Source organism: Physeter macrocephalus, chromosome 5 (assembly GCF_002837175.3).
Source record: "Physeter macrocephalus isolate SW-GA chromosome 5, ASM283717v5, whole genome shotgun sequence".
Classification (NCBI taxonomy): Eukaryota; Metazoa; Chordata; class Mammalia; order Artiodactyla; family Physeteridae; genus Physeter; species Physeter macrocephalus.
The window spans coordinates 29,577,807-29,602,647 of NC_041218.1; the positions used below are offsets into that span (position 1 = coordinate 29,577,807).

A 24,841-nucleotide genomic window follows, 5' to 3' on the forward strand; every position below is an offset into this window, starting at 1 on the left:
AACCCGTTTCCCCTGCATCGGCAGGCGGACTCTCAACCACTGCGCCACCAGGGAAGCCCCATTGCCACCCTCTTTTAAGAAACATTCCATGGTTCTCCTTTATCATAAACTTCCTTAATTACTTTAACACTTTGGGATCTAGCCTCAATGTAAATTTTCCCTCAATATCAGCCATTTGCCCTCATTAATTTTATTTCCTTCATACTTACCTTTGGGTACAAGGGTCATTTCCACCACGACACTTTTGCCCACATTTTTCTTCAAGCCTGAAATGAAGCCTACTGCCCTTTAAGGCCCAATTTAAGCTATTTTTTCTTTCATATAGCCCATGAGAAATCTACCTAACAGCAGTTTACAATGGACTAACCTTCTTGGATCTCCTGTACTTGACCCCTGCCCTCACCTGTATTTATGCATTTCTTGTATCTACTGTCATAAGCTTTGGCATGTATTTTTCCCACAATGTGACTACAAGTTATTCATAGATGCCATGGTACATGGATCATGTTTCCTAGGATGATATTATGTTCCTATTAGGAGCTCAAAGAATATTCTTGAAAGAATGAATGGATGAGTTAATTATTGCTCACTGTAGTAGCTTGAATGGTGCCCACCCCCCCAAAGATATATCCACATCCCAACCCCTGCACTTGTGAAGGTGACCTTATCTGGAAAACGTTTCTTTGTAAATGTAATTAAGGATCTTGAGATAAGAGCATACTGGATTATCCAGCGGGCCCTAAATCCAAAGCCAAGTGTCCTTATAAGACACGGAAGAGGAAAAGACACAGAGAAAAGAGGAAAAAGACAGGAGACAATAGACACATTGATTGGAGTGATGCATTCACAAGCCAAGGAACGCCTGAAGCCCCTAGAAGCTTGAAGAAGAAAGGAAGAATTCCCCCCTAGATCCTTGAGGGAGCACAACCCTGTCAGCCCCTGATTTCAGAATTCTAGCCTCCAGAACTGTGAGATAATGAATTTCTGCTGTTTAAACCACCTAGGTTTTGGTAATTTGTTATGGGCAGCCTTAGGAAACTAACATATCCATCTTTCCCTTGGGCTGTTTGTAGAATTCGTCTCCATTATATCCGTGTATAATAGTAGAACCATTTTTATCTTAGACACTAACAAGACAATTGCTGTAGGTGCCTCGCATATGTATTGTTTGAAATGTTTAAAATCTCAGGTGCAAAATTCCTCCGGCTCTTTCAAAAACTGCCATTCAAATTACATGATTTTTCAAGAATGCTGTCTTACTCTAATAGTCAAAAATGCCTCATGTGTATTCTAAAACCTTTTATTTTGAGATCATTGTAGATTCACATGCACATTCACATGTAGATACCCAGCTGGTAAAATCAAATGATAACATCTTACAAAATTATAGGGCAATGTCACAACCAGGATATCAGCATGAATGCAATCCAATGATCTTATTCAGATTTCCCCAATTTTAATTGTACTCATTGGTGTGTGTGTATTTAGTTTATATAATTTGATCACCTTTATTGGTTCACGTATCCACCACCTCAGTCAAGAAACAAAACTATTCTTCTGCCGCAAGAATCCCTCAGATTGCCCTTTTATAACCATACCCACCTCCTTATGTCCCCACCCCCAACTACCCTTGAGGATAACAAATTGGTGAATCTCAAGAGAATTATGCTGAGTGAAAAAAGTCAATTCCAAAAGGTTATATACCATATGATTCCATTATATAACATTCCTGAAATGATAAAATTACAGAGATGGATAACAGGTCAGTGGTCGCCAGGAGGTGTGTATTCTCTTGAAAGTAAAAGTTATTTAAAATTTCTCAGGGGACTTAAAGTGGTCTTATACAGCAAATTAATTTTTTGATTCAGTAAATATTTAGGGAAATCTTTTGTTCGCCTGACATTATTTTGACACTGGGAATACTCAATCCTTGTCTTGGGAAATGCACTAAAATGTCAAGTGAGAAGACTCTCATTATATGGAATAATATGTTAAGCCCTTTGGTGGGGAAGATGACCCACCATGTATGAGAGGCTCAAAGAGAGAGAGGATATAACTGAACAATAACAACAACAACAAACAGACAGACAAACTGTTGATGGAAATAATCAATAAACAATCTATAATAGGAATGGAAAAGAATTTTATTTGAGCCAGACTGAGGGCTATAGCCCAGGAGACACAGATTCAAGAAGCACTTGAATTGTGTTCCATCCGACTACAAATTCGAGGAGGTTTATAAAGGCAAAAATCACAAGGTTACAGTTAGTTACATGAGTTATAGTTGGAGCTGGCAAGAAGTAAGGATGCTGGGACTTCCCTGGTGGTCCAGTGGTAAAGAATCCACCTTACAATGAGGGGGACGTGGGTTCGATCCCTGGTCAGGGAACTAAGATCCCACATACAGCAGGGCAACTAAGCCCACGCAACACAACTAGTGAGCTAGAGCCCGCGTGCTGCAAACTATAGAGCTCACGCGCCCTGGAGCCTGCACGCCACAACTAGAGAAGAGAAAACCTGCACCCCACAACTAGAGAGAAGCCCGAGCTCCACAACAAAAGATCCCGCATGCCTCAACAAAGATCCCGCGTGCCGCAACTAAGACCCGATGCAGCCAAAAATAAATTAAATAAATAAATAACTCTTTAAAAATAAGGTTGCAGCTGGCAGCTGCTAGCAGATATTATTTTGAGAACAGCTGGTGGTGTCCTTGAATTCGATACAGTTTGGAAAATTCAAGTTATCAGTGATGTAGTAACATGTCTGAAACCACAGTGGGTGGACACCTAGCTCCATTATGAATGCCTGAATTGCAGTTATTCTATTTTGATTTTTAGATGCATTCTTTTCTTTACTGGTTAAAGCAGATGTACAATGCATGTTTTACAGACCATAAGACAAACTGTTCTAGGTAGCATAAAGTTCAAGCCAAATCTTGTATAAGCCAGAATGACTTCCCCATACCTCAGTATGTGAAAATTTCTTCCATCAAAACAAACAAACAAAAAAAATGAAAAGGGATGGGATTGAAGAACAGGTACAATGGTGATTACCTAAGAAATAAGTAAAAGTTCTGTCTCCAGTAAGGAACTGTGAGAAACTGTGAGAGAAGTCGGGAGAAGAGTTAAGGATGTGAGAGAGTAAATAGTTTAGGTTAAGATACAGGTGCAGACAGTTAATAATAAGCCATGTGGCCTCTGGATTCCTGGGAAAGGGTAAATGCACCAGTGATGAGCTTGACCACTTAGGTCTACCACCTGGTGATGGAGAGATGATAGTTCTGCTGGGTTGGATAGAGCCATGAGGTGTCATCTCCTATGAATCAGACAAGCTGTACATGAAGCAGTAGTACAGAAAACAACTGAACAACAGAGCCTTACAAAGATGAGTCCCAAGAGTTTTAGGGAGAACCAAAGTAAGGCCGTGCAAAGTTCCAGGACAACTGGCAGTCTGAACTGATAAGCAGATGTCTCATCAAAGTTTTGCAGGCAGATCAGGGGACGGAGGGCATTTAAGAATTCTCTCATTCTCATATGGCAGATGAGTTTTATCCCCTATACTAAAAACTATACTAAATGTTTTCCACTACTAAAGAAAAAAAAAACCCAAACTTTGTCAAGGAATTGTTATTGTTTTCATTTACGGGGTGGAAACTGGCTTGGACAGAGGAAGCAACTTGCCTAAGGCCACCTAGCAGCTAGTGATAGATAGAGCCAGCATCTAAATTCATCTGTCTGACTCCAAATCCTACCCAACTCTCCCATCTCAATGATTCGGTCAGGGAGGGGTGTCCTGGAGGTAGAGAAGAGAAACGGAATTTGGGAAGGTGACATTATTTTGGAATCTATAGAATCTATAGAAACTGAAGGTTAAATTCCCCACTCCTGGCTTTTTAAAGTGAAGTGAGCAATTTCCCTGGCTTTTGTTTCAGGAATAGAGATGGAAATTTTGAGTATTGGAGAGAACTCCACAAAATACCAGATGCTATAATTGAGCAGAACTTCTCTGGGTAAATAAATTACACTTAAAAATATGTACCAAAATTCAGTGAGGCCACAGCAGTTCTACAAGAAACATTTCAAAATAAAAGTGCAAAAAATGAACAGGTTAGGGACTCATAAATATCCTTTCATATTTAATCAGGATACAAGTTCAGAATAGCTCAAATGTGGTATCTTGGTGGGGGGGTGGTATTGAAGAAACTGCAATAGAAATTGACCTAAAATTAAATGCGGCTCATGAAACAAATTTTGATAGGTAGACTGATTCCCTTCCCTATCTAGGTCACAGGTATATCAAGGAAAGGCATTTTGCACATACAGCCTTACACAAGTCATACAGATTATAGGATTTGAAAGTCAATGGCATGGTCTGGGATTCCAATGTTTCCATCTAATTCTTTGGACAGGTGATATTGAAATGAGTAACATTAGGAAAAAGGTTCAACAGATTTAAGAGTGTATAAAACTACGTGAAAACAACACACAAAGATGGCAGCAAGGCATGGAATAGGTTTTGTTTTGTTTTATTTTGTTTTGCTACTTGTATGTTTCTTAGACCTGCTGTAATCACATGGGATTTTGGCCTCCTGGAGTGTTGCTAAATTATGTTTAGTGACCACTAAATCCACTAGAGAACAGGTCTTAATGCAATACCAACCACTGGATGATATTTTGTTACCCATATTCCTGTGGCTTGGCCCTTCAAAGCAAACAATGCATAACAATTTAATGTAACTAGAGATCTTAATGTTTAATAAAAATACCACAGTCACAGTGAATCCTTTTGTGCTTAGACTAAAGGGTTCTCATATTCAGTTCTTAATCAAGGACTGAAGTTACAGACTGAAGCAATTATGTTTTAGGAAAATACAAAGTTTGTTCCGTATTTGTTCAGTTGCTTCTTCTCAGAGGATTTTCTGATAGATTTTTTTTTTTTAATGAGATGTGGAAAGAAGTGTTTTTAGATGCCTTTATGTGAGGCTTATTCATTCATTTAATTAGAATTAGGGGTACAGTCACATTTTCTCATTTGCTCTGTAGCAGTAAAAAAAAAATTATTTTCTCCCAAGGTCTGATAAATATATATTTTAAAGTATCTCATAAGACTATGTGAGTATTGTGTACATGCAAGATATGTGTTGTTTCTGTGTGTGTGTGTGTGTGTGTGTCTGTGTGTGTATGTATGTGTATTTAGGCTGATCTCTGGCTTCTGTATTTTTGCTTGGCATTACAAACAGGTAACATTGCCATATAAGACTTCGAAAAGTATTTTTTAGATTATGATGCTGAGTCAGAAATTGTTCTAGCCAGTAATATTTTATAAAACAGAATAATAAACTATTCTTCTGAAGAAACCACTAGTAATCTTAATAATTGTTTATAATACACACTCGTACATACTTTCAGGGAAAGGAAAGTTTCTTTGCAGTCATGATTACAATACATATTTTAGATGTGGGTTACCATATTCAGTATATTATTTAATATGATTTATAACCAAGACAAAAATGCCAAATTTTCCCACACTGAAAGATCTATTAAAAGATCTAATCCAAACCAGAATTTCCTAGGGAGCAGCAAAAAGATATCATTAAAGAAATCCAAATTTTTATGGTCTCTATAATTTTCTTGTATGTTGCTAGAAAAGCAGTAATAGATGGAAAACTAGAGTACTTCTTTATGTAAAAATACATTTGTTATAATGATTTTATTGTATCTTTTTTTGTGTGTGATACGCGGGCCTCTCACTGCTGTGGCCTCTCCCGTTGCGGAGCACAGGCTCCGGACGCGCAGGCTCAGCGGCCGTGGCTCACGGGCCCAGCCGCCCCGCGGCACGTGGGATCTTCCCGGACCGGGGCACGAACCCGTGTTCCCTGCATCGGCAGGCGGACTCTCAACCACTGCGCCACCAGGGAAGCCCGATTTCATTGTATCTTACATTTGTTTCATGGTAAATTAAACCACTTATTTTGTATAGACTGTGTTACTTATGGACCAAATACAGTGTCATGAAATCTGTGGGCTTGCTAGTTGTTTTTTTTAGCTAGCTTTTTAAACGATACTATTTTGCTTATATGAGGTATCTAAAGTAGTCAAACTCATAGAAATGGAATGCAGAAGGGTTGCAATGGATTGGAGAGACAGGAGGATGAGGAGTTATTGCTTAATGGGTACAGAGTTTCATTTCTTCGAGATGGAAAGAGTTCTGGAGGTGGGAGGTAGTGCTGATTGCACAACAATGTGAATGTACTTAACATCACCAGACTGTACACTTAAAAACAGTTAAAATGGTAAAAATTTATGTTAAAATGGTACATGTATCTAAGGAAAGACAAGGAGGGGAGTTTAGGGTGAGGCATTTAGGCAAAAGTCCATCTGACTCATTCAACACAGGCTGTGAGAAAGAGAAGTCAGGAAATTTGGAGTCTTTACAGAGACAACTAGGATTAAACTTGGCTCAACTGATGACGCGTTTAGCTTGGCAGGAAAGGAGTTGGTAGGATGAGAGGGTAACACTGGTGTCCCATGTCTTATACCTATAGGCTGGAGAAAGTTTGAGAGTCCTGAATGCACACTTCTGTAAACATTCTGATCAACAGTTTTTAAGCCACACCTGGGTGTGGTATTCAACTTAGTGTAGGTATCGTATTTGACACTTTTACTCTTGTTTTTATTAGTCTACCTCTGTTTTTTCCCTCCCCCTGATAGTCTTTAAAAGCTAGGAGAGTTCCTGGCTATCTCTCTACAAGTTTGACTTTACAATCCAGTATAAGCATGCTTTAATATTTTAATGTCAGCCCACTCCTAGGACTGGTCAGCTTGCATTTATGCATGTATGTATGTATGTATGTATTTGTTTATTTATTTTTACTTTGTCTTTTTACAGACCTTTTCCTCCATGTTTCAGTAACTTATCACTACATAAAAAAACTACCAAAAAACTTAGCAACTGAAAACAGCAACAAACAATGATTTCTCGGGCTTCCCTGGTGGCACAGTGCCAAGGCAGGGGACAGGGGTTCGAGCCCTGGTCTGGGAAGATCCCACATGCCGCGGAACTACTAAGCCCGTGCACCACAACTACCGAGCATGCACTCTAGAGCCCGCAAGCCAAAACTACTGAAGCTTGTGCGCCTAGAGCCCGTGCTTCGTAACAAGAGAAGCCACGGCAATGAGAAGCCCACACACCGCAACGAAGAGGAGCCCCCGCTCGCCGCAACTAGAGAAAGCCCGCGCGCAGCAACGGAGACACAACGCAGCCAAAAGTAAAGTAAATTTTTAAAAAAATAAATTAAAAAAAACAAAAACAATGATTTCTCAAGATTCTGTGGGCTGGCTGGTTCCCATGTGGTATTGTCTGGGGTCACTCATGTGGTGCACTCAGCAAGGAGCTTAGCTGGGGCTGGACCACACAGATGACTTCACTCATCTACTGACTCTGCATGGCTGGATGGTTTGGGTCTAACTAGGCCTCTCTTCCACTAATGCTTCTTTTATTGTTGTTGTTTTTTAATTTTATTTTTATTATTTTTTTGGCTGCGTTGGGTCTTCGTTGCTGTGTGTGGGCTTTCTCTAGTTGCAGTGAGCGGGGGCTACTCTTCATTGTGGTGTGTGGGCTTCTCATTGCCGTCACTTCTCTTGTTGCGGAGCACGGGCTCTAGGCATGCGGGCTTCAGTAGTTGTGGCTCACAGGCTCTAGAGCGCAGTCTCAGTAGTTGTGGTTCATGGGCTTAGCTGCTCCGCATTGGCCTCTCTTTCTCTCCATGTAGTTTCTTCTCGTTCAGTAGCCTGGTCTGAGTTTCTTTATGTGATGACTGGATCCTGAGAAAATGGAAGCTTCAAGGCCCAGAAGTTACACAGCAGCACTTTAGCTGAATTCTGTGGGTCAAAACAAGTCCCAGGCCCAGCCTAGTTTGCAGAGGAGGGACACAGACTCTACGTAAAAGTGGCACGCATTTACAGGAATGGGAGGAATTGTTGGTGGCTGTATTTGCAGGCAGTCTACTACTCCATATAGATAACTGATGCCAAATGAAATATCCTGCTTGAGAATGGGTCCAATTAATATTCTGAGGCTTTTCATCAAGTTTAACCTTTAGCAATATTATATAATCTTTATGTGGGAAATAGTATAGTATAAATTATAGTTTTATATAAAACCTTGTACCCATTGAAGAGAGAATGAATTTTCTTTTTAAGTATAGACAAGAGTGAGCTTTGAGGTTTGAATTTTGGGCATGTGGGTTTGAATCTTGGCTCTGCCACATACTAGCAGCAGGATCTTGGACAACTTTCTCTTTCTGTCATGCACTTTTCTTCTCTGTATTTATAGGATTATTGTGAGGATTATATGAGTAAATATATATAAAGTGCTTAGGAAAGAGCCTGGCACAGAACAAATACATAATAAATATCGGCTTTAAAATATGAGCTACTCTTCATTGTGGTGTGTGGGCTTCTCATTGCCGTCACTTCTCTTGTTGCGGAGCACGGGCTCTAGGCATGCGGGCTTCAGTAGTTGTGGCTCACAGGCTCTAGAGCGCAGTCTCAGTAGTTGTGGTTCATGGGCTTAGCTGCTCCGCATTGGCCTCTCTTTCTCTCCATGTAGTTTCTTCTCGTTCAGTAGCCTGGTCTGAGTTTCTTTATGTGATGACTGGATCCTGAGAAAATGGAAGCTTCAAGGCCCAGAAGTTACACAGCAGCACTTTAGCTGAATTCTGTGGGTCAAAACAAGTCCCAGGCCCAGCCTAGTTTGCAGAGGAGGGACACAGACTCTACGTAAAAGTGGCACGCATTTACAGGAATGGGAGGAATTGTTGGTGGCTGTATTTGCAGGCAGTCTACTACTCCATATAGATAACTGATGCCAAATGAAATATCCTGCTTGAGAATGGGTCCAATTAATATTCTGAGGCTTTTCATCAAGTTTAACCTTTAGCAATATTATATAATCTTTATGTGGGAAATAGTATAGTATAAATTATAGTTTTATATAAAACCTTGTACCCATTGAAGAGAGAATGAATTTTCTTTTTAAGTATAGACAAGAGTGAGCTTTGAGGTTTGAATTTTGGGCATGTGGGTTTGAATCTTGGCTCTGCCACATACTAGCAGCAGGATCTTGGACAACTTTCTCTTTCTGTCATGCACTTTTCTTCTCTGTATTTATAGGATTATTGTGAGGATTATATGAGTAAATATATATAAAGTGCTTAGGAAAGAGCCTGGCACAGAACAAATACATAATAAATATCGGCTTTAAAATATGAATTATCATTACCTATTATGTAACATAGCAACACTTCTTTGGATTAAGCCTCTTGGAGCTGCAAAGTTTTCTGTAGTCTTATTAAACACTATCACTAATCCTGACTATTTCTCCTGCCTCCCCACCTCTTGCCAAGTAAAAAGGTAGGTGAAAAAACTGGTTGATCAACAGCTGCTCTAAAGAAGTGATTTACCAACTTTTGAACACTTCAATCCCTATGAAAAAATATAACTTACATTGTAGGCCAGGACACTGTAACTTACTCAACCACACTTAACACTGTACAAATGTTTCATGAAACAAAACTTATCCTCAAGTTGTGCTGTGAACTCTGATGTTTTTTGTTCTATTCTCTTTCAGTGAATCAACAACAAAATGTTGGTCGTGACCCACTATTATTAATTTCATTACCTACTGAAGGGTTCTAAGTTACATATTATGGTAATTGGATATTCAACACACTTTCAGTCCAGAAATTGTTTCAAGTGTGGTGCTGTAAGAATATAGCGTATGTCATTTTCATACAGGCCAATTTGGTTATGGAGCAAAAAACTTTTTTCACAAATATGGCCTGACCTCCCTAATCAAGAGGCTTCTAAATTCTTTCAGTGGGACCTGAGGAACTAGGGAAGGCATCGTGACAGTACATGTTGTATTTTGGTATCATAAGAAACAAAGTGCCTTGTTTGTTTGGAGCTAGATGGACTAGGCTGGAATTCCAACTTCACAACTTACTACCTTATATGTTTGAACAAGTGATTTAAACTCAACTTTGGAGTCTTGGTTTTTTGATTTGTTAAAGCAAAATACAGATCATATTGACTTCGGTTGAGTTGTGAGCATTAAATGAGAACACATTCCCAAAGGCGCATCAAGGTCCAAGCAAAATAAGAATGCATTTATTGCTTCCTCCTCCTACCATGGAACACAGACTTCCAAATTCATAGCTGTTACTTAAGTTCTGTGTTTTATATTTTTGCAGGAAAGTTAAGACTTGGTAGAAGACTAGCTATGGTTAGACCCTATTATTTCTTTAATGCAATTTAATTTCTACAACCATGTATTGTTCCGATATTCTACCTAATAATAATTAATGATGAGAGTTATAGTTATTAATTATTCTGGAATATGTATCGGAATTATGAAACCATTTTGTGTTCTCAAGTTTTGGATAGTGGGACTTGGATTGACTTCTCAATTAACAGCACAATCGTGGGAAAAGGTGTGTACAGGAGAAAAACATTTCTAACTGTCGGGTTGCTAAATAAAGGAAACAAAAGTGAGGTACAAAATACAAGCACTACCTTTCTCCTTGGGTCAGACATTTGGGGTTACCAACGTTCTAGCGCTCCGACAGGTAGTATTTTCACCGTAGGTTAGTTAGCTTTTAAGGAGTCAAAAGGAAATCGCCTACGACCTTACGTGGATATGACCGTCTCGTATACCCTAGCTGGTGGACTTCTAGAATGGGACTTTAAAATTTCTTCCTTTAAGGTGGGAATTATGGAAGTGTGGGTCAAGGCGGGGTGTGGTGGGAAGAGGCGAGACCTATTTGCTCTCTTCTGGGGTGCGGCCGGCCGCCGCCCCTGCGGCTCCCACGTGGCAGGTCCCGAAAGCGCAGCGCAGGCGGGGGGCGGGGCCGCAGAGCCCTCCCTCTCTGCTCTCCGGCCCTTCCCTCCGGCCTGCGGGGCGCCCGTTCGGTCCTCCACCGCCAGGGGGCGTGCGCGGCTTCCCGGCGGCGGGGCCCATTGGTCGCGGCGGGGAAGCGAGGGAGGCGGCCCAGCGGCTAGCTGGCTTCCTCTTGGCCACTCGCGGGGGTGAGGGGAAGCCGTAGGAACCCGGGAGGAAGCGGAGGAGCGAGCGGGAGGCGGCGGTGGCTGCTGTCGGCCTCCGGCAAGACTGACCGCAGGGAGGCCGGAAAGCGGGCGCGCGCGGCGGAGAGGCGGTTGGGAGGCCGGTGAGACGCACGGGGAGGTGGACGGAGCCGCGGCCGAGGGCGGGGAGGATGGAGGGAGACTGTGGCCAGTCGGGCACCCACCTTCACCTTCATCCTCTGCTCACCCCGCGACCGCCGGCCCGGGGTGTGCCCGGGCGTGCTCGGGTCGTCGTGGCTCGTCCCGCCGAGGGCAGGGCGCGGCAGGACCAGGGTACCAGAGCTTGGTTGGCCGGGGGTCCGGGCCGCCGCCCACGCGCGGGCATCCCCAGTACGGCGGCCAGTCCTCCGGCTCCGCGGAGGGCGGGGCGGCCACTGCACCTGGCGCTCCGGCCTGTGACTGGCACCTGGGGCACGCGTCCGGCTTGGGGGCTCCCGCTCGGGTCGGAAGTGAGGGCCGAGTGCTCTAAAGAGGCGGGGACGGAGTTGTAGGTTGCATTTGAACTCTGAGGAGGGCAGTCTTGGCTCACTTGTAAAGTTTTAGCGTCTTCTAAGTTGTAAGTAGTTTTTATTTTTAAAACCTATTTCGGCCCATTGGCATTCGGTGTCATTGATGGATGTGCTGTTCGTTCCTTTTTTTTTTTCTTTTTCTTGTTTTTTCCCCATTTGTTTGCCGCTGTCTTCACAGTTTCTACCATATGTTACGATTTGTGACCCTAGATCTAAATAATGAGTGTTGGACTGACGTTTGAGATTAAGATCTCCAGCTGTTATTTTTTGTGTTTTCATCATCCTCTACCTTTTGCTTTTTAAAATTTCGTGCCATACAAAACTATTTAATTGACAGAACCTTTTCTTTGTTTCTTTTTGGCCTAAAAGAATATGAATATAATGATCCTAGATATTAGATTGCTGACTAGGCACTGTGTCAAGTGCTTTCATATGCACATTTATTTCTTACAACCCATAGAGTAGGTCCGTTTGTGTATCTTTCCCAATTTTACTGAGAAATTATGAACTCCCATAGACGTTACGTAGAGGTTGATGCTGACAGTAGATCCCAGACCCCTTGAACTCTTAACCACCTTTCAGGACTAATGGTATGCTGTCAAATTTTACAATTTTACATTAAGGGAAACCTTAATGTTATTCATATAGTGCATCATTGAGTACAAAGGGATCTCCATTTAATTTAGAAGATACAAGTTACTAACTCATGCCATTCAGCAAGGGATTGGCAGAATCAGCATCCGGGTTGGTCATATCATTAACTATCTCTTTTTAAAGGCTGCCAGTCTCTTGAGTTCTCTGGCAGTTTACTAATTAAATCACAGGGTTTTTTTTTTTTCCAGTGTATACAGGTGTGAGAAGCTTTGTTTCACAGATTCTGTGTAATGTTTTCTCAGCTCATTAAAGACTAGCATTTCTTGATAGTAAGAAATAAAACGAGGTTCATGCAGTGATTCGCAACCTGGGGATCTCTCAGAATCACCCATAAATGAGGCTTTTTAAAAAGGACGCAGTCAGCCCGCCCCCCACCCCACCCCCAAATCCCCAGTGGAGGGGGCTTCTGTTTAAAAGGGAGTCAAAATAAGACTGAGCACCACTGGGTTAAAGTGAATTTTTTATTTTATTTTATTTATTATTATTATTATTATTATTTTTGCGTTACGGGGGCCTCCCACTGCTGTGGCCTCTCCCGTTGCAGAGCACAGGCTCCGGACGCGCAGGCTCAGCGGCCATGGCTCACGGGCCCAGCCGCTCTGCGGCACGTGGGATCCTCCGGGACCGGGGCACGAACCCGGTTCCCCTGCACCGGCAGGCGGACTCTCAACCACTGCGCCACCATGGAAAACCCTAAAGTGACTTTTAAAATAAACCTAATATATGTTACAATTAAAAAAGAATTACTAACTGATCTTTTCATAATTAAAGAAGATATATTAAAAAGGGAAAAGTCACTGGAGAGAGGGTCAAAGGACAAAGAGATTGTTGAATGGTGAAAAGTAGTCCCTGTGGGGATCATAAGAATGTTATTTCTTTTTACCACATATTTTAGGTCTTAAATGGGCAGTCTCAGTTTTCAACAATTTTTACATTCATTTAGACATATGAGAGTGCCTATATGTGCCAGTAATTACAGGTAAGGTGGATACTGTGAATAAGGCAGCCTGGGCCCTCACAAAGCTATTGGTTTGGCCAAAAAGTTCGTTCGGGTTTTTCCATAACATCTTATGGAACTTTAAAAGGTTTTGTGAATTTTATTCCACTCCTAAAATAGAGCCAGCTGATGTTCTCTCAGAGGAGGAAATTGTATTCCACTGCCTCTAAATTTCCACAGTTTACCCCATCAGTATTCTTTCATTGTCTCCTTCATCGGCCTGTTCGTTTGATTCAGGCTATTTTATTACTTACATCTGCCTTATTTATAATCTAATTAATTTTCATCTGTTCATTATTTTTCTAGTCTCTGGTGAGTTTTTAAATTTCCTTTAAAAGCTAAATTTAATCCACATAACATAAAATTTACCATTTTAAGTGTACAATTCATTGATATTTAGTGCATTCATTGTATTGTGCAGTCACTACTTCTGTTTAGTTCTACAACATTTTCATCACCCTAAAAGGGAACCTCATGTTCGTTAAGCAGTTACTCACCATTCCCCAACCTTTGGCAGCCACTAGTCCGCTTTCTCTGTCTACAGATTTATCTATCCTGAATATTCCATGTAAATGGAGTCATAAAATAGGTGATCTTTCGTGTCTAGCTTCTTTCACTTAGCATTATGTTTTAGAGGTTCATTCATGTTGTAGCCTGTATCAGTACTTCATTCCTTTTTATGGCTGAATACTATTCCACGTATAGACACATATTACATTTTGTTTAGTCATTCATCAATTGATGGACCCTGGTGGGTTTTTGTGTGCTAGTGAGAAAAAGTTATGTGGACGTCTGTAGCTATGAGTCTGCATTAATGTTCATCATAAGTTCTGCATGGCTTGTTTAGATAGTATCATGGCTATCAGGTGTACTACTTGACTCTCCATACCATTCAGCATCTGCAGTTAGGTGATCGTTAAATGTGTATTGAAGGACCTGTGGTCAACAAAAAAGTGAATTTTTTAATTGGTTCAGAAAATTTTACACTAGAATCTTCTTACTACCAGTTCTTTGCAAATGGCTCTAACTTGCATCTCCAGGGCCCTTGGGCAGATGAAGCCTCTCTGCTCCTCCATTCCTTCACATAAAAAGTTTGACTGACAGAATTATGTCTGCCCTGGTGCGGTGAAATTCTGCACACTACTTAAAGACTGTATAAATGAAGTGAATGTGTAGGGGAATTCTAAAACATTCAGAATAGGAACCTGTAACATCCCATCTGATATAATGTAAAATACTATAGTTACATGAGGAGATGAAGATAGTTTACTAGTTATACTCTCCTGTAAATTTGTGCCTTGCTCTCATCTCATTTTGTAGCGATTTGTGAACTAGGCACTTCTTTATCCTGCTTATGTTCAACTTCTTATAGTTAGCATGTAGTTTTATTTTTGCTGTTGTACTCGATAATGTTTGTTTCTCCCTCCCTCCCTTTCTTTCTTTCCATCTACCCATTCATCCATCTTTCTTTCTCCTCTTGGATGGTATAGTGTAGGATTAAAGTAGGTTACATTACAGCTGTTTAATTAGCAGTTGTGGAGCTCTGAAGAAGCAGACAGAACAAAATGTCATTTTTGTCTTGTTTTCTGTTTTTGGTGTGTTTCTACTCTCAGTTACAGAAATCTGATCCCCATTTCATTTCTTCAACTAGATTATGACTTTTTAAGCAAAATTCTGCTTTGGTAGAGAGGAAACTGCAAGAAAATATTGGGACAGTTTGAATTTTACACTCTGTTGTAACCGTTGCAAACAGGAGTTCTCTTTGCTCTGTTCCTCAGCACATTATTTCCAGATTTATTCACTGCCCACCTCTCCCTCCTCACCCCCGCAGGAGACCTGGCCCAGAGTCAGGTTGATTTCCATTCATCGTTAAGGAAAGAATGAAGATTCTTGTCCTTTGAATTTTACCTTTGGGCTTTTTTGGCCTATATCTGACTTACTGCCCACCACTACCCCTGACTCCTCTGTGTGTTTGCGTTGGTGTACCGTTGGGCTGAAGTTCTCACATCTAAGCTGGAATGAGGATCACCTGGGGAGTTTAGTGACCGTGCAGGAGCTTTAATCCGCACTCCACGGGATTCTGGGCTCAGGAGTTTGCCTCGTAAAAAACCCACTAGTTAGTAATTGTGGTGCCCATGGTGTGTGTTATTTTATAGTTTGGGATTCAAAGAACCGGATATGATGTTTCATTGAATCTAAGATCACCATTATTTTATTATTTTTAACCACAAAAATGTGGTTGTGAGCCTCATCCTGATTTAAAGCTTGTTAAAATAAGGGAAGTAGTGTGTATCTTGGAATCAAAATACAGAGTGTTAGGTACCTGAGAAACCACAGGCTCCTCTTGTTATGGTAAAGGGTTATTATGAAGCTATGGGATAAAAGAGTTATAATGTAACAATTCTTTAGACCTTTTACTTCGTAAAATTTGTTTATAATAGAGTTTAATATGTGATGCCTGTACTTGACGTATGTTTGTAATGAAGATTATACTGATGACTTTGTTTTAAAATGCAAGGTAGCTGGATCATAGGGTGTGATGCACTCCAATTTGGCCCCATATTATTTTCATCCTACCCATTTCCAGTTCTTTCACATGTTGGTGTTTCAGATCAGGTAAGAAGTCTTATTTTTAAGCTTCTGTGTACTTTAGCGATTTCCATTTTGTAATCACAGTCCATTAAAATATTAATGTCACGTTGACATTATTGTGGCTTGATCATTTGATTTCTTTTTTATCACTTTTTTTCTGTTAGTTCATAGCCCTCATTAATGCCAGCTAGCTGGTTATATGCATATACACCAGCCACCTACTGTCCTATAATGAGTAGTTTTAGGATGTTGTGGTGGTAATTGGCATCAGCACCAAGTCTGGGTCAGAGTAAACCTGAACTTTGCTCGCCAACTTAAATAGAAACACCATGGTGGCACATTGGGTCCTGAACGAGAGAACACCTGTAGATTAAGACAGACCTTTCCTCATCAATGAGAATTCATTGAAGAGCAGCCCCTCCTACTATGGTGTTTCCTCAGTGACATCATTTTGGCAAACGAAATATTTTTGTCAGGAGAAACCTGCTTAACTGTGTTAGATTTGGGATGGGGAAAGCTGAATACGTGTCCATTTAGTTTCTAATTACTTGAAGTATTGATGTTTACAGAAAACATGGTTAAATGCCTGTTGATCAAGTGAAATATTTCAGAAATCTAATACCAAATTTCTGAAGAGGAAGGACTGTAGGTCTCTAGCAAATTCACATCCCAGTGGTGGGAGGAGTTGTCCTCTGGAATTCTCAGTGTAGGGTGAACACTGTTGCAATCGTTGTGCTCTTAGAGGGTAGAGTGCATGTGGTCTGGCAGGCTTCATTACTCCTCCTTGCACTAGTCACTACGGCCAGGTCAGGACAGGCCGGGCACTTGCATGATTAGCAGGGCTCTTCGCTAACTGGTTTTTAACTCGAGGGACAGGTTGGGGTGACAGTTATAGTTTGTCGTGTCTCATTCTTAAGAGAATGAAGTTTTATCCAGCTGCTGCAGAACAGATGGAAGTTTTCTGAAGTGTTACTCTCTCCAGGCACTGCCAGGAGAAGCAGATAAAAACAAAGGATAGCAGATTATGCTGGGTAGACAGACTGTGGAGGAAAGCTAAGCGCACCCAGAACATTTTGCGGGGAGGGGTGGGGTGCCTTCTGGTTCATTTGTGCTTTTCCACAGTATGCTTTTAATTCTGTTTCTGAGGCCCAGTTAGATATTAATCCTCTTTTTAATGTAATTTCAATGTGATGCTATTGTATTAAGAAAATAAGTAAAGCCATATGGTATTAGTTCAGAAAACTTAAAAACGCAGGATTAGATCATTCGTATCCCTCTCTTCTTAAGGTTTTCAATAGAACATTAGCGTTTTCTTCTAAAAGATTTATTTATTGGTTCTATAGAGCCATTGTTTAGAAGTTTTTGGTCTGTAGCTCTGCAGTCTCACCTTTTGAGAGGCCGTTTTGCAGGAGATTGGATACATTTACATTTTCCTCAGTGATCTTTGGAAAAAGTGAATATATTCTTGGCATTATAGAATTATACAGATCTCCTCCTTTCTTTCCCAAATACTTTGTTTTTAGCTCCTTTGCTTTTTTTTTTTTTTTCTTCTAGTCAAAATGTAGGATTAGTTTAGTCATTTAAAAACCTGGGATACTTTTCTAGTTGTTATGTAGACATCGAAAAATTTCCCCTTCACCATATAGGGTCATACTTACACTTTTTTTTTTTTTTTTTTTTTTTTGTGGTACGCGGGCCTCTCACCGCTGTGGCCTCTCCCGTTGCGGAGCACAGGCCCGGACGCGCAGGCTCAGCGGCCATGGCTCACGGGCCCAGCCGCTCCGCGGCATGTGGGATCTTCCCGGACCGGGGCACGAACCCACGTCCCCTGCATCGGCAGGCGGACTCCCAACCAACTGCGCCACCAGGGAAGCCCCCATACTTACACTTTTAAGTGTCTGACACATGTGTGTTAAAATGGTAGATTTTTAAAACATCCTTTCTCTAGGATTCTATATCAGAGTCTCCTACTAGAACTAAAATACTGTTAAGGTAGTAATTGGATTTTTTTTCTGTTGCTTAACAGAAAACACCAAATTCTATTAAATTCACAATATTTGTAACACGGTGATAGCAGCTCACATATCATACTGAGTGTTTGAATGTTAAGATTCTTTCAAATGAATGCAGTCTTCTCACCCTCTTCATTTCGTTATTTCAGAAATGTATCCCTCCTGGTGAAGATGTGTGCATAGTGGCATCTGAGGGAGATGGGTACTTGATAGCAGTCTGCACCTACTATAGTGACAGCTTTCTATCAAAGCAAAGGTTTCTTAAAACTAAATATTTGGAATTTTAAAAATTGATCAAACATCAGATGCAAAGTTACCTGTCCTCCCTTCTCCCTTTTTAAGCCCATCACAAAAATAATCACTTTTAGACACTTTAGAAAACAGTTAAGATCTCGTCACCATCATTTTACAGTTAATGAAATGGGATATAATAAGATTAATTTTCCCTGCTTTTTTTAATGTCTCCTGGGATCGTTTGGAAAACATTCCTAGATTTAGTCCCATCTTTGCTGTAGGTGGACAGCTTCATCTGTAGGAAGGGAAGGACTTCTTTTCTTTTGAAGAGGATCCATTATGTTGCTTCTCACGGAGTATATGCTTCTTCCATGAAGAGCAGTTGATTATGAAAATGTATGGTGAACACGTATAGAACACAGAATTCAGCGTTGTCTGATTTGTCCTACTTCTGTACTAGTACTTCTAAGAGAACCCATAGAAGCCTTATGGGAATTGTATATCCCACAAATAGCCCAGCAAGAAATGTTGGAATATTAGAGCATGGTCAGTAAAGTTTTTTATTCCTCTATTTTAAAAGTTTTTAAAATTTAAATTCATTTTTTATTCCTTTACCTCAGATTGGCAAATTGTGACCTATGGGTCCACATGGGTCATGAACCAAGACTGGCTTTTATATTTTTAAGTGGTTGGAAAGAAAAAATCAAAAGAAGAATAATATTTTGTAATGTGAAAATTTTATGAAATTCAAATTTCAGTGTGCATAAGTAAAGTTTTATTATAACACAGCTGGGCCCATTTGTTTCCATATTGTGTATGGCTGCTTTTCATTGACTGCAGAGCAGAGTAGTTTGAATAAAGACTATATGGTCCACAAAGCTAAAGCATTTACCATCTGGCCCTTTTACAGAAAGTTGCCAACACTTGCTCTATTTTATTTACATAAATGCAGGTATTTTTTGCAAATAGTTTTCTTTAAATACCATACTTTTGTTTGTAAGCATAACATTAGAAGAACTTACCCTTGTGACTTTTAGCTGCAGTATTCTTTTGATTTCAGTATTATGTCATTTTCTTCTTTAACTGCTCTGGGACTGAAAATGTAGTCTCTTACATTTTGATCTTGAGGGGGTCTGGGTTCTCCAGAGAAATAGAACCCATAGGAGACCGTCTGTCTGTCTGTCTGTCTATCTATCTATCTGAACTATCAGAAGGAATCAGCTCATGCAGTTGTGGAGGCTGAGAAGTCCCAGGGTCTGCATTTGGCAGGCGGGGAGTCCACAGGCCTGAGAGCTGGGAGAAGTCAGTGGTGTAAGTTTCGGTCCAAGTCTGAAGGCAGGTGAAGACCAATGGACCAGCTTGAAGACAGTAAGCAGAAAGAGCAAATGCTGCCCTACTCAGCCTTTTTGGTTCTAGTCAGGTCTCCCAACGGATTGGACAAGGCTCACTCACTTGGGGAAGGCACATTGCTTTACTCAGGTGTTAATCTCATCCAATAAGACCCTCACAGACACACCCAGAATGTTTAACAAAGTACAGTGTCTGGGCACCCAGTGGCCCAGTGGAGTTGACACACATAAATTAGCATCACAGGGCCTAAATGTACTTTGAATCTATTTGCTTGCACTTCTACCTTTTTTTTTTTTTTCCCTCAGTCCTCTTGAAAAGCCCCAGCTCATATGAATATTAGAATCGTCTGTTGATTGTCAGTTGATTCATTTAAAATTGCTGTCCGGGAGGAAAAATTTTCTTCTATCCTTCTAGGTTCCTCTGCCTGGTCTAAAAATTAAATTAACATGAAACAGATTAACAGAAAATCAATAGTTCAATAACATGTATACATGGGGGAGACCCAGGAAAACTGAGTCCTTAAATACTATCTTGGCTAAAGACAAAAGAGGAGGGATGTAGGGGGTAGTGGTTTGGGACTTCAAAGGGGAGGAAGGCAATTCACATGGAGATGGAAAAGCAGATGTTTGGTAAATGTTTGCTGGGTCTTGCAGTGGCAATGGGACACCTAGAGGAATTTTAACAAACAGATTTTCCTGGGTTCCCTATCTACACATGTAGTTCATACTACAGTTATCTGTGGTGATAGTTCCCTTCCTGTTGTAGACCCTCTATAAATTCTTTAGGCAGCTAAGGGGGAAGGTCAAAGAGTCTTTTGGGCCTTGACTGTTTCCAGCTCAAAATAATTAACACACCAAGGAGACATTTTGGGTTGCAAATTTTGTTTCCTTACATTGTCATTCGGCCAGCACTGAGTTAAAAGTGGATTGAATGGAGTGATAGTTTTTTTTATATTTTTGGAGTATAATTGGTAGTATTTTCTTCTGGCTTAATTAAGTAGTCGTTTGTTAATATTAAATGTATCAGTGAGTGTGTCTGTATACTTCATTTTCCTCTGTCCTTTCTGTCTTGGACGAGTGTTCTTTTTTCTTTTTTTTTTTTTTTTTTAAATAACTGCATGCTTTAATGGCAGTAATGTAATTATTGGATTAAGAGACCACAGGAGGAAAGGCAGGTGACGTTTCTGGAAGACAGATATGGAGTACAAAAAGGGGGTGGAGTAGAGTCATGCGACGATCATTGTAAAAATACAGTACGTTATATACATATTTGCACCATCAACTTTCAACTCTGAACTAATATTTACACTTTTGTTACAATCCTGGTTAGAGAACAGTTTTTCTTTCAAAGCTCGGCCTGATGGCAAATGAAAATTTCCGGTGAATTCATAGTCCCATGAGGTTCTTAGCCTGCATAGTCCAAGAGGAGGGTTCCAGCTTCTATTTCATCCACAGATTTCAGTATTTAAAAAGTATTTACATTTGCTTTTACAGAAGGAAATTCTCAAAGGAGGGAAAAAAAAAAAAAAAACCCAACCATGGCCACACTGTGTATTCTTTCTTATTTTACAAACACTAAGGGCTGCAGCCCTCTGCTTCAAGGCCAACACTGGTGGCTGAAGAAAAATCTCACTAATGATTGTTTAAAACGAAACACGACAAAGCAAAAAGACACAAAGACAAGCCAAACCGACCTGAGCATGGCGCACTGACCCTGTGGGGCTGCCTCTTCCGCCCTTGCTTCTGACCCCAAACTCAACCACTATTTCTCTTCTGGGCCAGGGCATTTGGTATTGAACCCTCTTTAACCTCCTGCCCCGAGGAGGTGGGAGGGGGAGCCCTCTGGCTGGGACACCATGTTTCCTCATTATTTGCGAGAAAGAGTCTGGGCCCTTAAGCGAGGTGTCTGAGGAGGTGGGATGAGGGGGAAAAAGGCAGGAGACCGCCGGCAAGTACCGGCACACAGGCGGGAGGGAGCCCCGGCCACACAGGCTTCGCCCAGTTCCCCTCAGGCCGCGTCCCTGGGGTGGGCCTCCTCTGGGGCTCTGCGGACAGGTTGGGGCCTCAGCCGGGGCCCCGGGGGAGGTGGGGGGAGCCCGGGCAGGCATCTCTGCTCCCTTCCCGGCTCAGCCGGATGAGGAGAGCAGGACACAGCCTTTGGGTTCCATGCCCCCTACCCACAGTGGGGACTGACGAGTGTTCTAACACACATGCCTAGTCATTTTGACAACCCATCAGAGCCCTAGAGTGGCTAGTTGGCAGCAGGGATTAGCAATTCCCAGAGCAATTTGCAAAAGCCAAATTGACTGACATGGAATTTTGTCAGGAAGCTTCTTAGAGCATGGCAGGGAGCTGCTGGGAAGTGGAAGGGAAGTGGAATTGTTTATAGTATCAGCTTCTTACTTTCCCTTCACATGACCTTGGACAAATCCTTTGACCTCATCTATAATGCCATAGGACTGTTGGGAAATTGCATAAAATAAGAATGTGTGACTTACTCTGCTGTTTGCATTATTTCCTAGTTTTTGTTAAATGGCAAGACCTTCCCCTCCTGGTGAATAATTGTTTTTATGGCTTATTTTGTTGCTACAGAATGGGCCCTTCTAATTTACCTGATGTAGCTTGAGTCCACTTCTCAAGGAAAGAATGAAAGTGTCACTTGACCTGTGTTTTTATCTATTGTCCTGAAGTTGATTGATTCTAGGACAATGCCTGTTTATTCAGGCCTGAATTTAACAAAACTTCATGAGTTAGACCAACATAGACAGTTGGGCTAAAGGAAATGTTTAAATTATAAGAAATTCGAAGAAATCCGGTATGTCGATCCGAGACCCTAATTCAGGTTCTCTCTTTCAAGCCAGGTTACTTACTAAATTAGCGTTTATCCAGAATGGTGTTTCCTTGCTCAGGGTTGCGTGATGGCCCTGCTTGCAGTGGGCTCTGATGATTGTGCACTTTACATGTTACAACCTGATCTGGCTCAGTCATTGATCTATAAAACACTGAAACTTATTGTTTTGACCTAGACTATACTTTTGGGGGGCAAAATGTATTTTACAAATGTATTTCACAAATGTGCTATTAGGGTGTTTGTTTGTTTTTTAATCTGTCTTGAAAACACTCTCCTCCTACCACCCATATTCTTATTTTGGAAATGGCTCTAATTTTTATATCTCTACTTTTTAATGAATATATAAGAACAGTTATAAAATTTTCACCTGTTGCCTCTGAATTAAAGGGCTCTGAATTTCTAGCAGAGACCTTTTTCCTCCTTTTATTGCTGTGTTCATTTTCTCTGGAACTTTTCTACCTCCCCTTGATTGTTGGAGGTTCAGTTTGAGGTATATACCAGACCCCATTAAGGTGTTACTCCCCCCGTCCCCCAAGATGATTCTATGTAAAGATTTTCTTTGTTTTTAATGTCCTCCTAAGAAGACAAGTTAGGAATGATTTGGAATTAGCATATTATAAACAGATGCTCCTTGATTTGCTCTCAAATATATTCAATACTCTTTCCTTATGCCGATTTACACTCTTGAATCATTAATTTGCTTCTTAAGCAAACTAATTAAAAATGTGTCGTGGCTGAGATTTGATGAGATTTTAATTTAGAGATTTTATTAAATGTTATTCTCTGAGAAATTTAATGGAAAACATGAATTTGGCTAGACCATTGTGGTTGCTTATATTGTGATCTTACTAGTGTTGTTTAGAAGCAGGCTGGTTAGGCAGTCCAAACAAGGGGTAGGTACATGAGGCAGTGATTGTAATTGTACAGGTGTGACCTCCTTGGCAGGTAATGGAAACAGTGAAATAGAACATCAGGTGTCTACTCAACTGCTTATCACTCTTCCAAAAAAAATTATCGCAGGCCACATTCACATAAGAGTGATGTTATTTGGGAGTGTTAGCTGGGAGTAAAGGCATATATGTGTGTTTTGAACATAATATTCAATCTTGCTGGAAGTCCAAAGAGGATTTATAACTCGTTAGGGTTTTCATTTGAGAAGCCAAGATTTTTTCTTTTTTTTCTGCTTTTATGTGGTAACTTGTGGATACTTCGGTATCTCTTGTTTCCTTTTAGCGTTTTCCTGGCCTGTGGCTAAGTAACAGTGACTTTTCCTATCATGTGGAAGGTGTTCAGATAACTAACAAAGGCAATCAATAATTCTCAGTTCAGTGCTAGTATAAACATTAATGTGGATATTTTCTTCAGGGTAGATTGAGCGGAAGGAAGGGAGTCCCCTTAAGAACACTGGTCCTTTTAGATGCTCACCACCTCCCCGCCCCCCCCACCCCCGATAATTCCTTATTGGTGAATAAGAAAACTGGATGTCTCACTCCCTTTCAGTGCCCTTCAGGAGTCTGCCCTTGTTTTTATTTGAATCATTCTGTGCATTACTAGGTCAGACATCAACACTGAAACATCAGTACTAAAATACAGTCTAAAATAAAGAAATATGTATTTTTGATTGATGCAATTCATTAATCGAAATTTTCTTTTGAATACCTTTCCTGTACAATAGATTGAGTAGACTGTGGAAGCTGTCTAGCTGAACTTGAGCACGAATTTCCTATCAAACTCGTATACTTGCTTTCCCGTTTTCTTTTTAAAATTTCACCTATCTTGAGTTATTTCTTAGGGGGGAGCACACAAACATGTACGCAGATTCTTTTTTCCAGTATCTATTTCTTGTTAATATTAGAATAATATCAGATTACAGTTTCTTCATTTGATGTATAACATGCACTGTCCATAATGATAATTGCTGGAATATTTAAAATTGCAATTCTGTAGGTCTGAACATGTTCTTTCACAAACTTAAATTGAAAACATGAAGAGGAAGAGGACTCCTGGTATTAAGATAAGGTGCCTTTCCTATAAGTGCTTATCATAGTGGCACCTGAATTGTGTCATACTAAAAATGAAATGGCATCATATACTGGAGTGAGCCCTAGAGCAGGAGCCAGAAGACCTAAATCCTCACCCCATTTCTGCAGGTAATTTGTTCCCTGACTAGATAAGCAGCTTAACCTCTTTGGACCTCAGCTGAAAACTGGTGGTTTGGAACTAAATATCAAAAGTTTGTTACAGATGCATAATCACTGAGAACAGTAAGGCATCATTCTGTCCATGCTTGATGACAAGTTTTCCCTCCATCCTTCAGTTAGGGAGTGGGGGATAGAGCAGTTTTAGACACACCCTCCTCTCCGGAGCTTTTATGGCCCAGTGGAAGGAGACAGGCCCAGTGCTAAGAGCTTTTTCATTAAATGTTAATATTGGTAGAATACTTAGAAATGTCATGACATTTACTTAATTAGTTTAATATATACGCTCCAAATCAAACTC

General features: G+C 40.7%; 1 protein-coding gene across 1 annotated transcript in view; it reads left to right on the top strand.

Moving 5' to 3' along the window:
- The first annotated feature begins 11,076 nt into the window (after nt 1–11,076).
- FAM3C (FAM3 metabolism regulating signaling molecule C) overlaps nt 11,077–24,841 on the top strand; it is a 48,016-nt gene continuing 34,251 nt past the window's right edge. The window contains exon 1 of the mRNA XM_024128256.3: nt 11,077–11,227. The gene's annotated coding sequence lies outside the window, so the exon portion shown is untranslated. The remainder of the gene's footprint in view (nt 11,228–24,841) is intronic.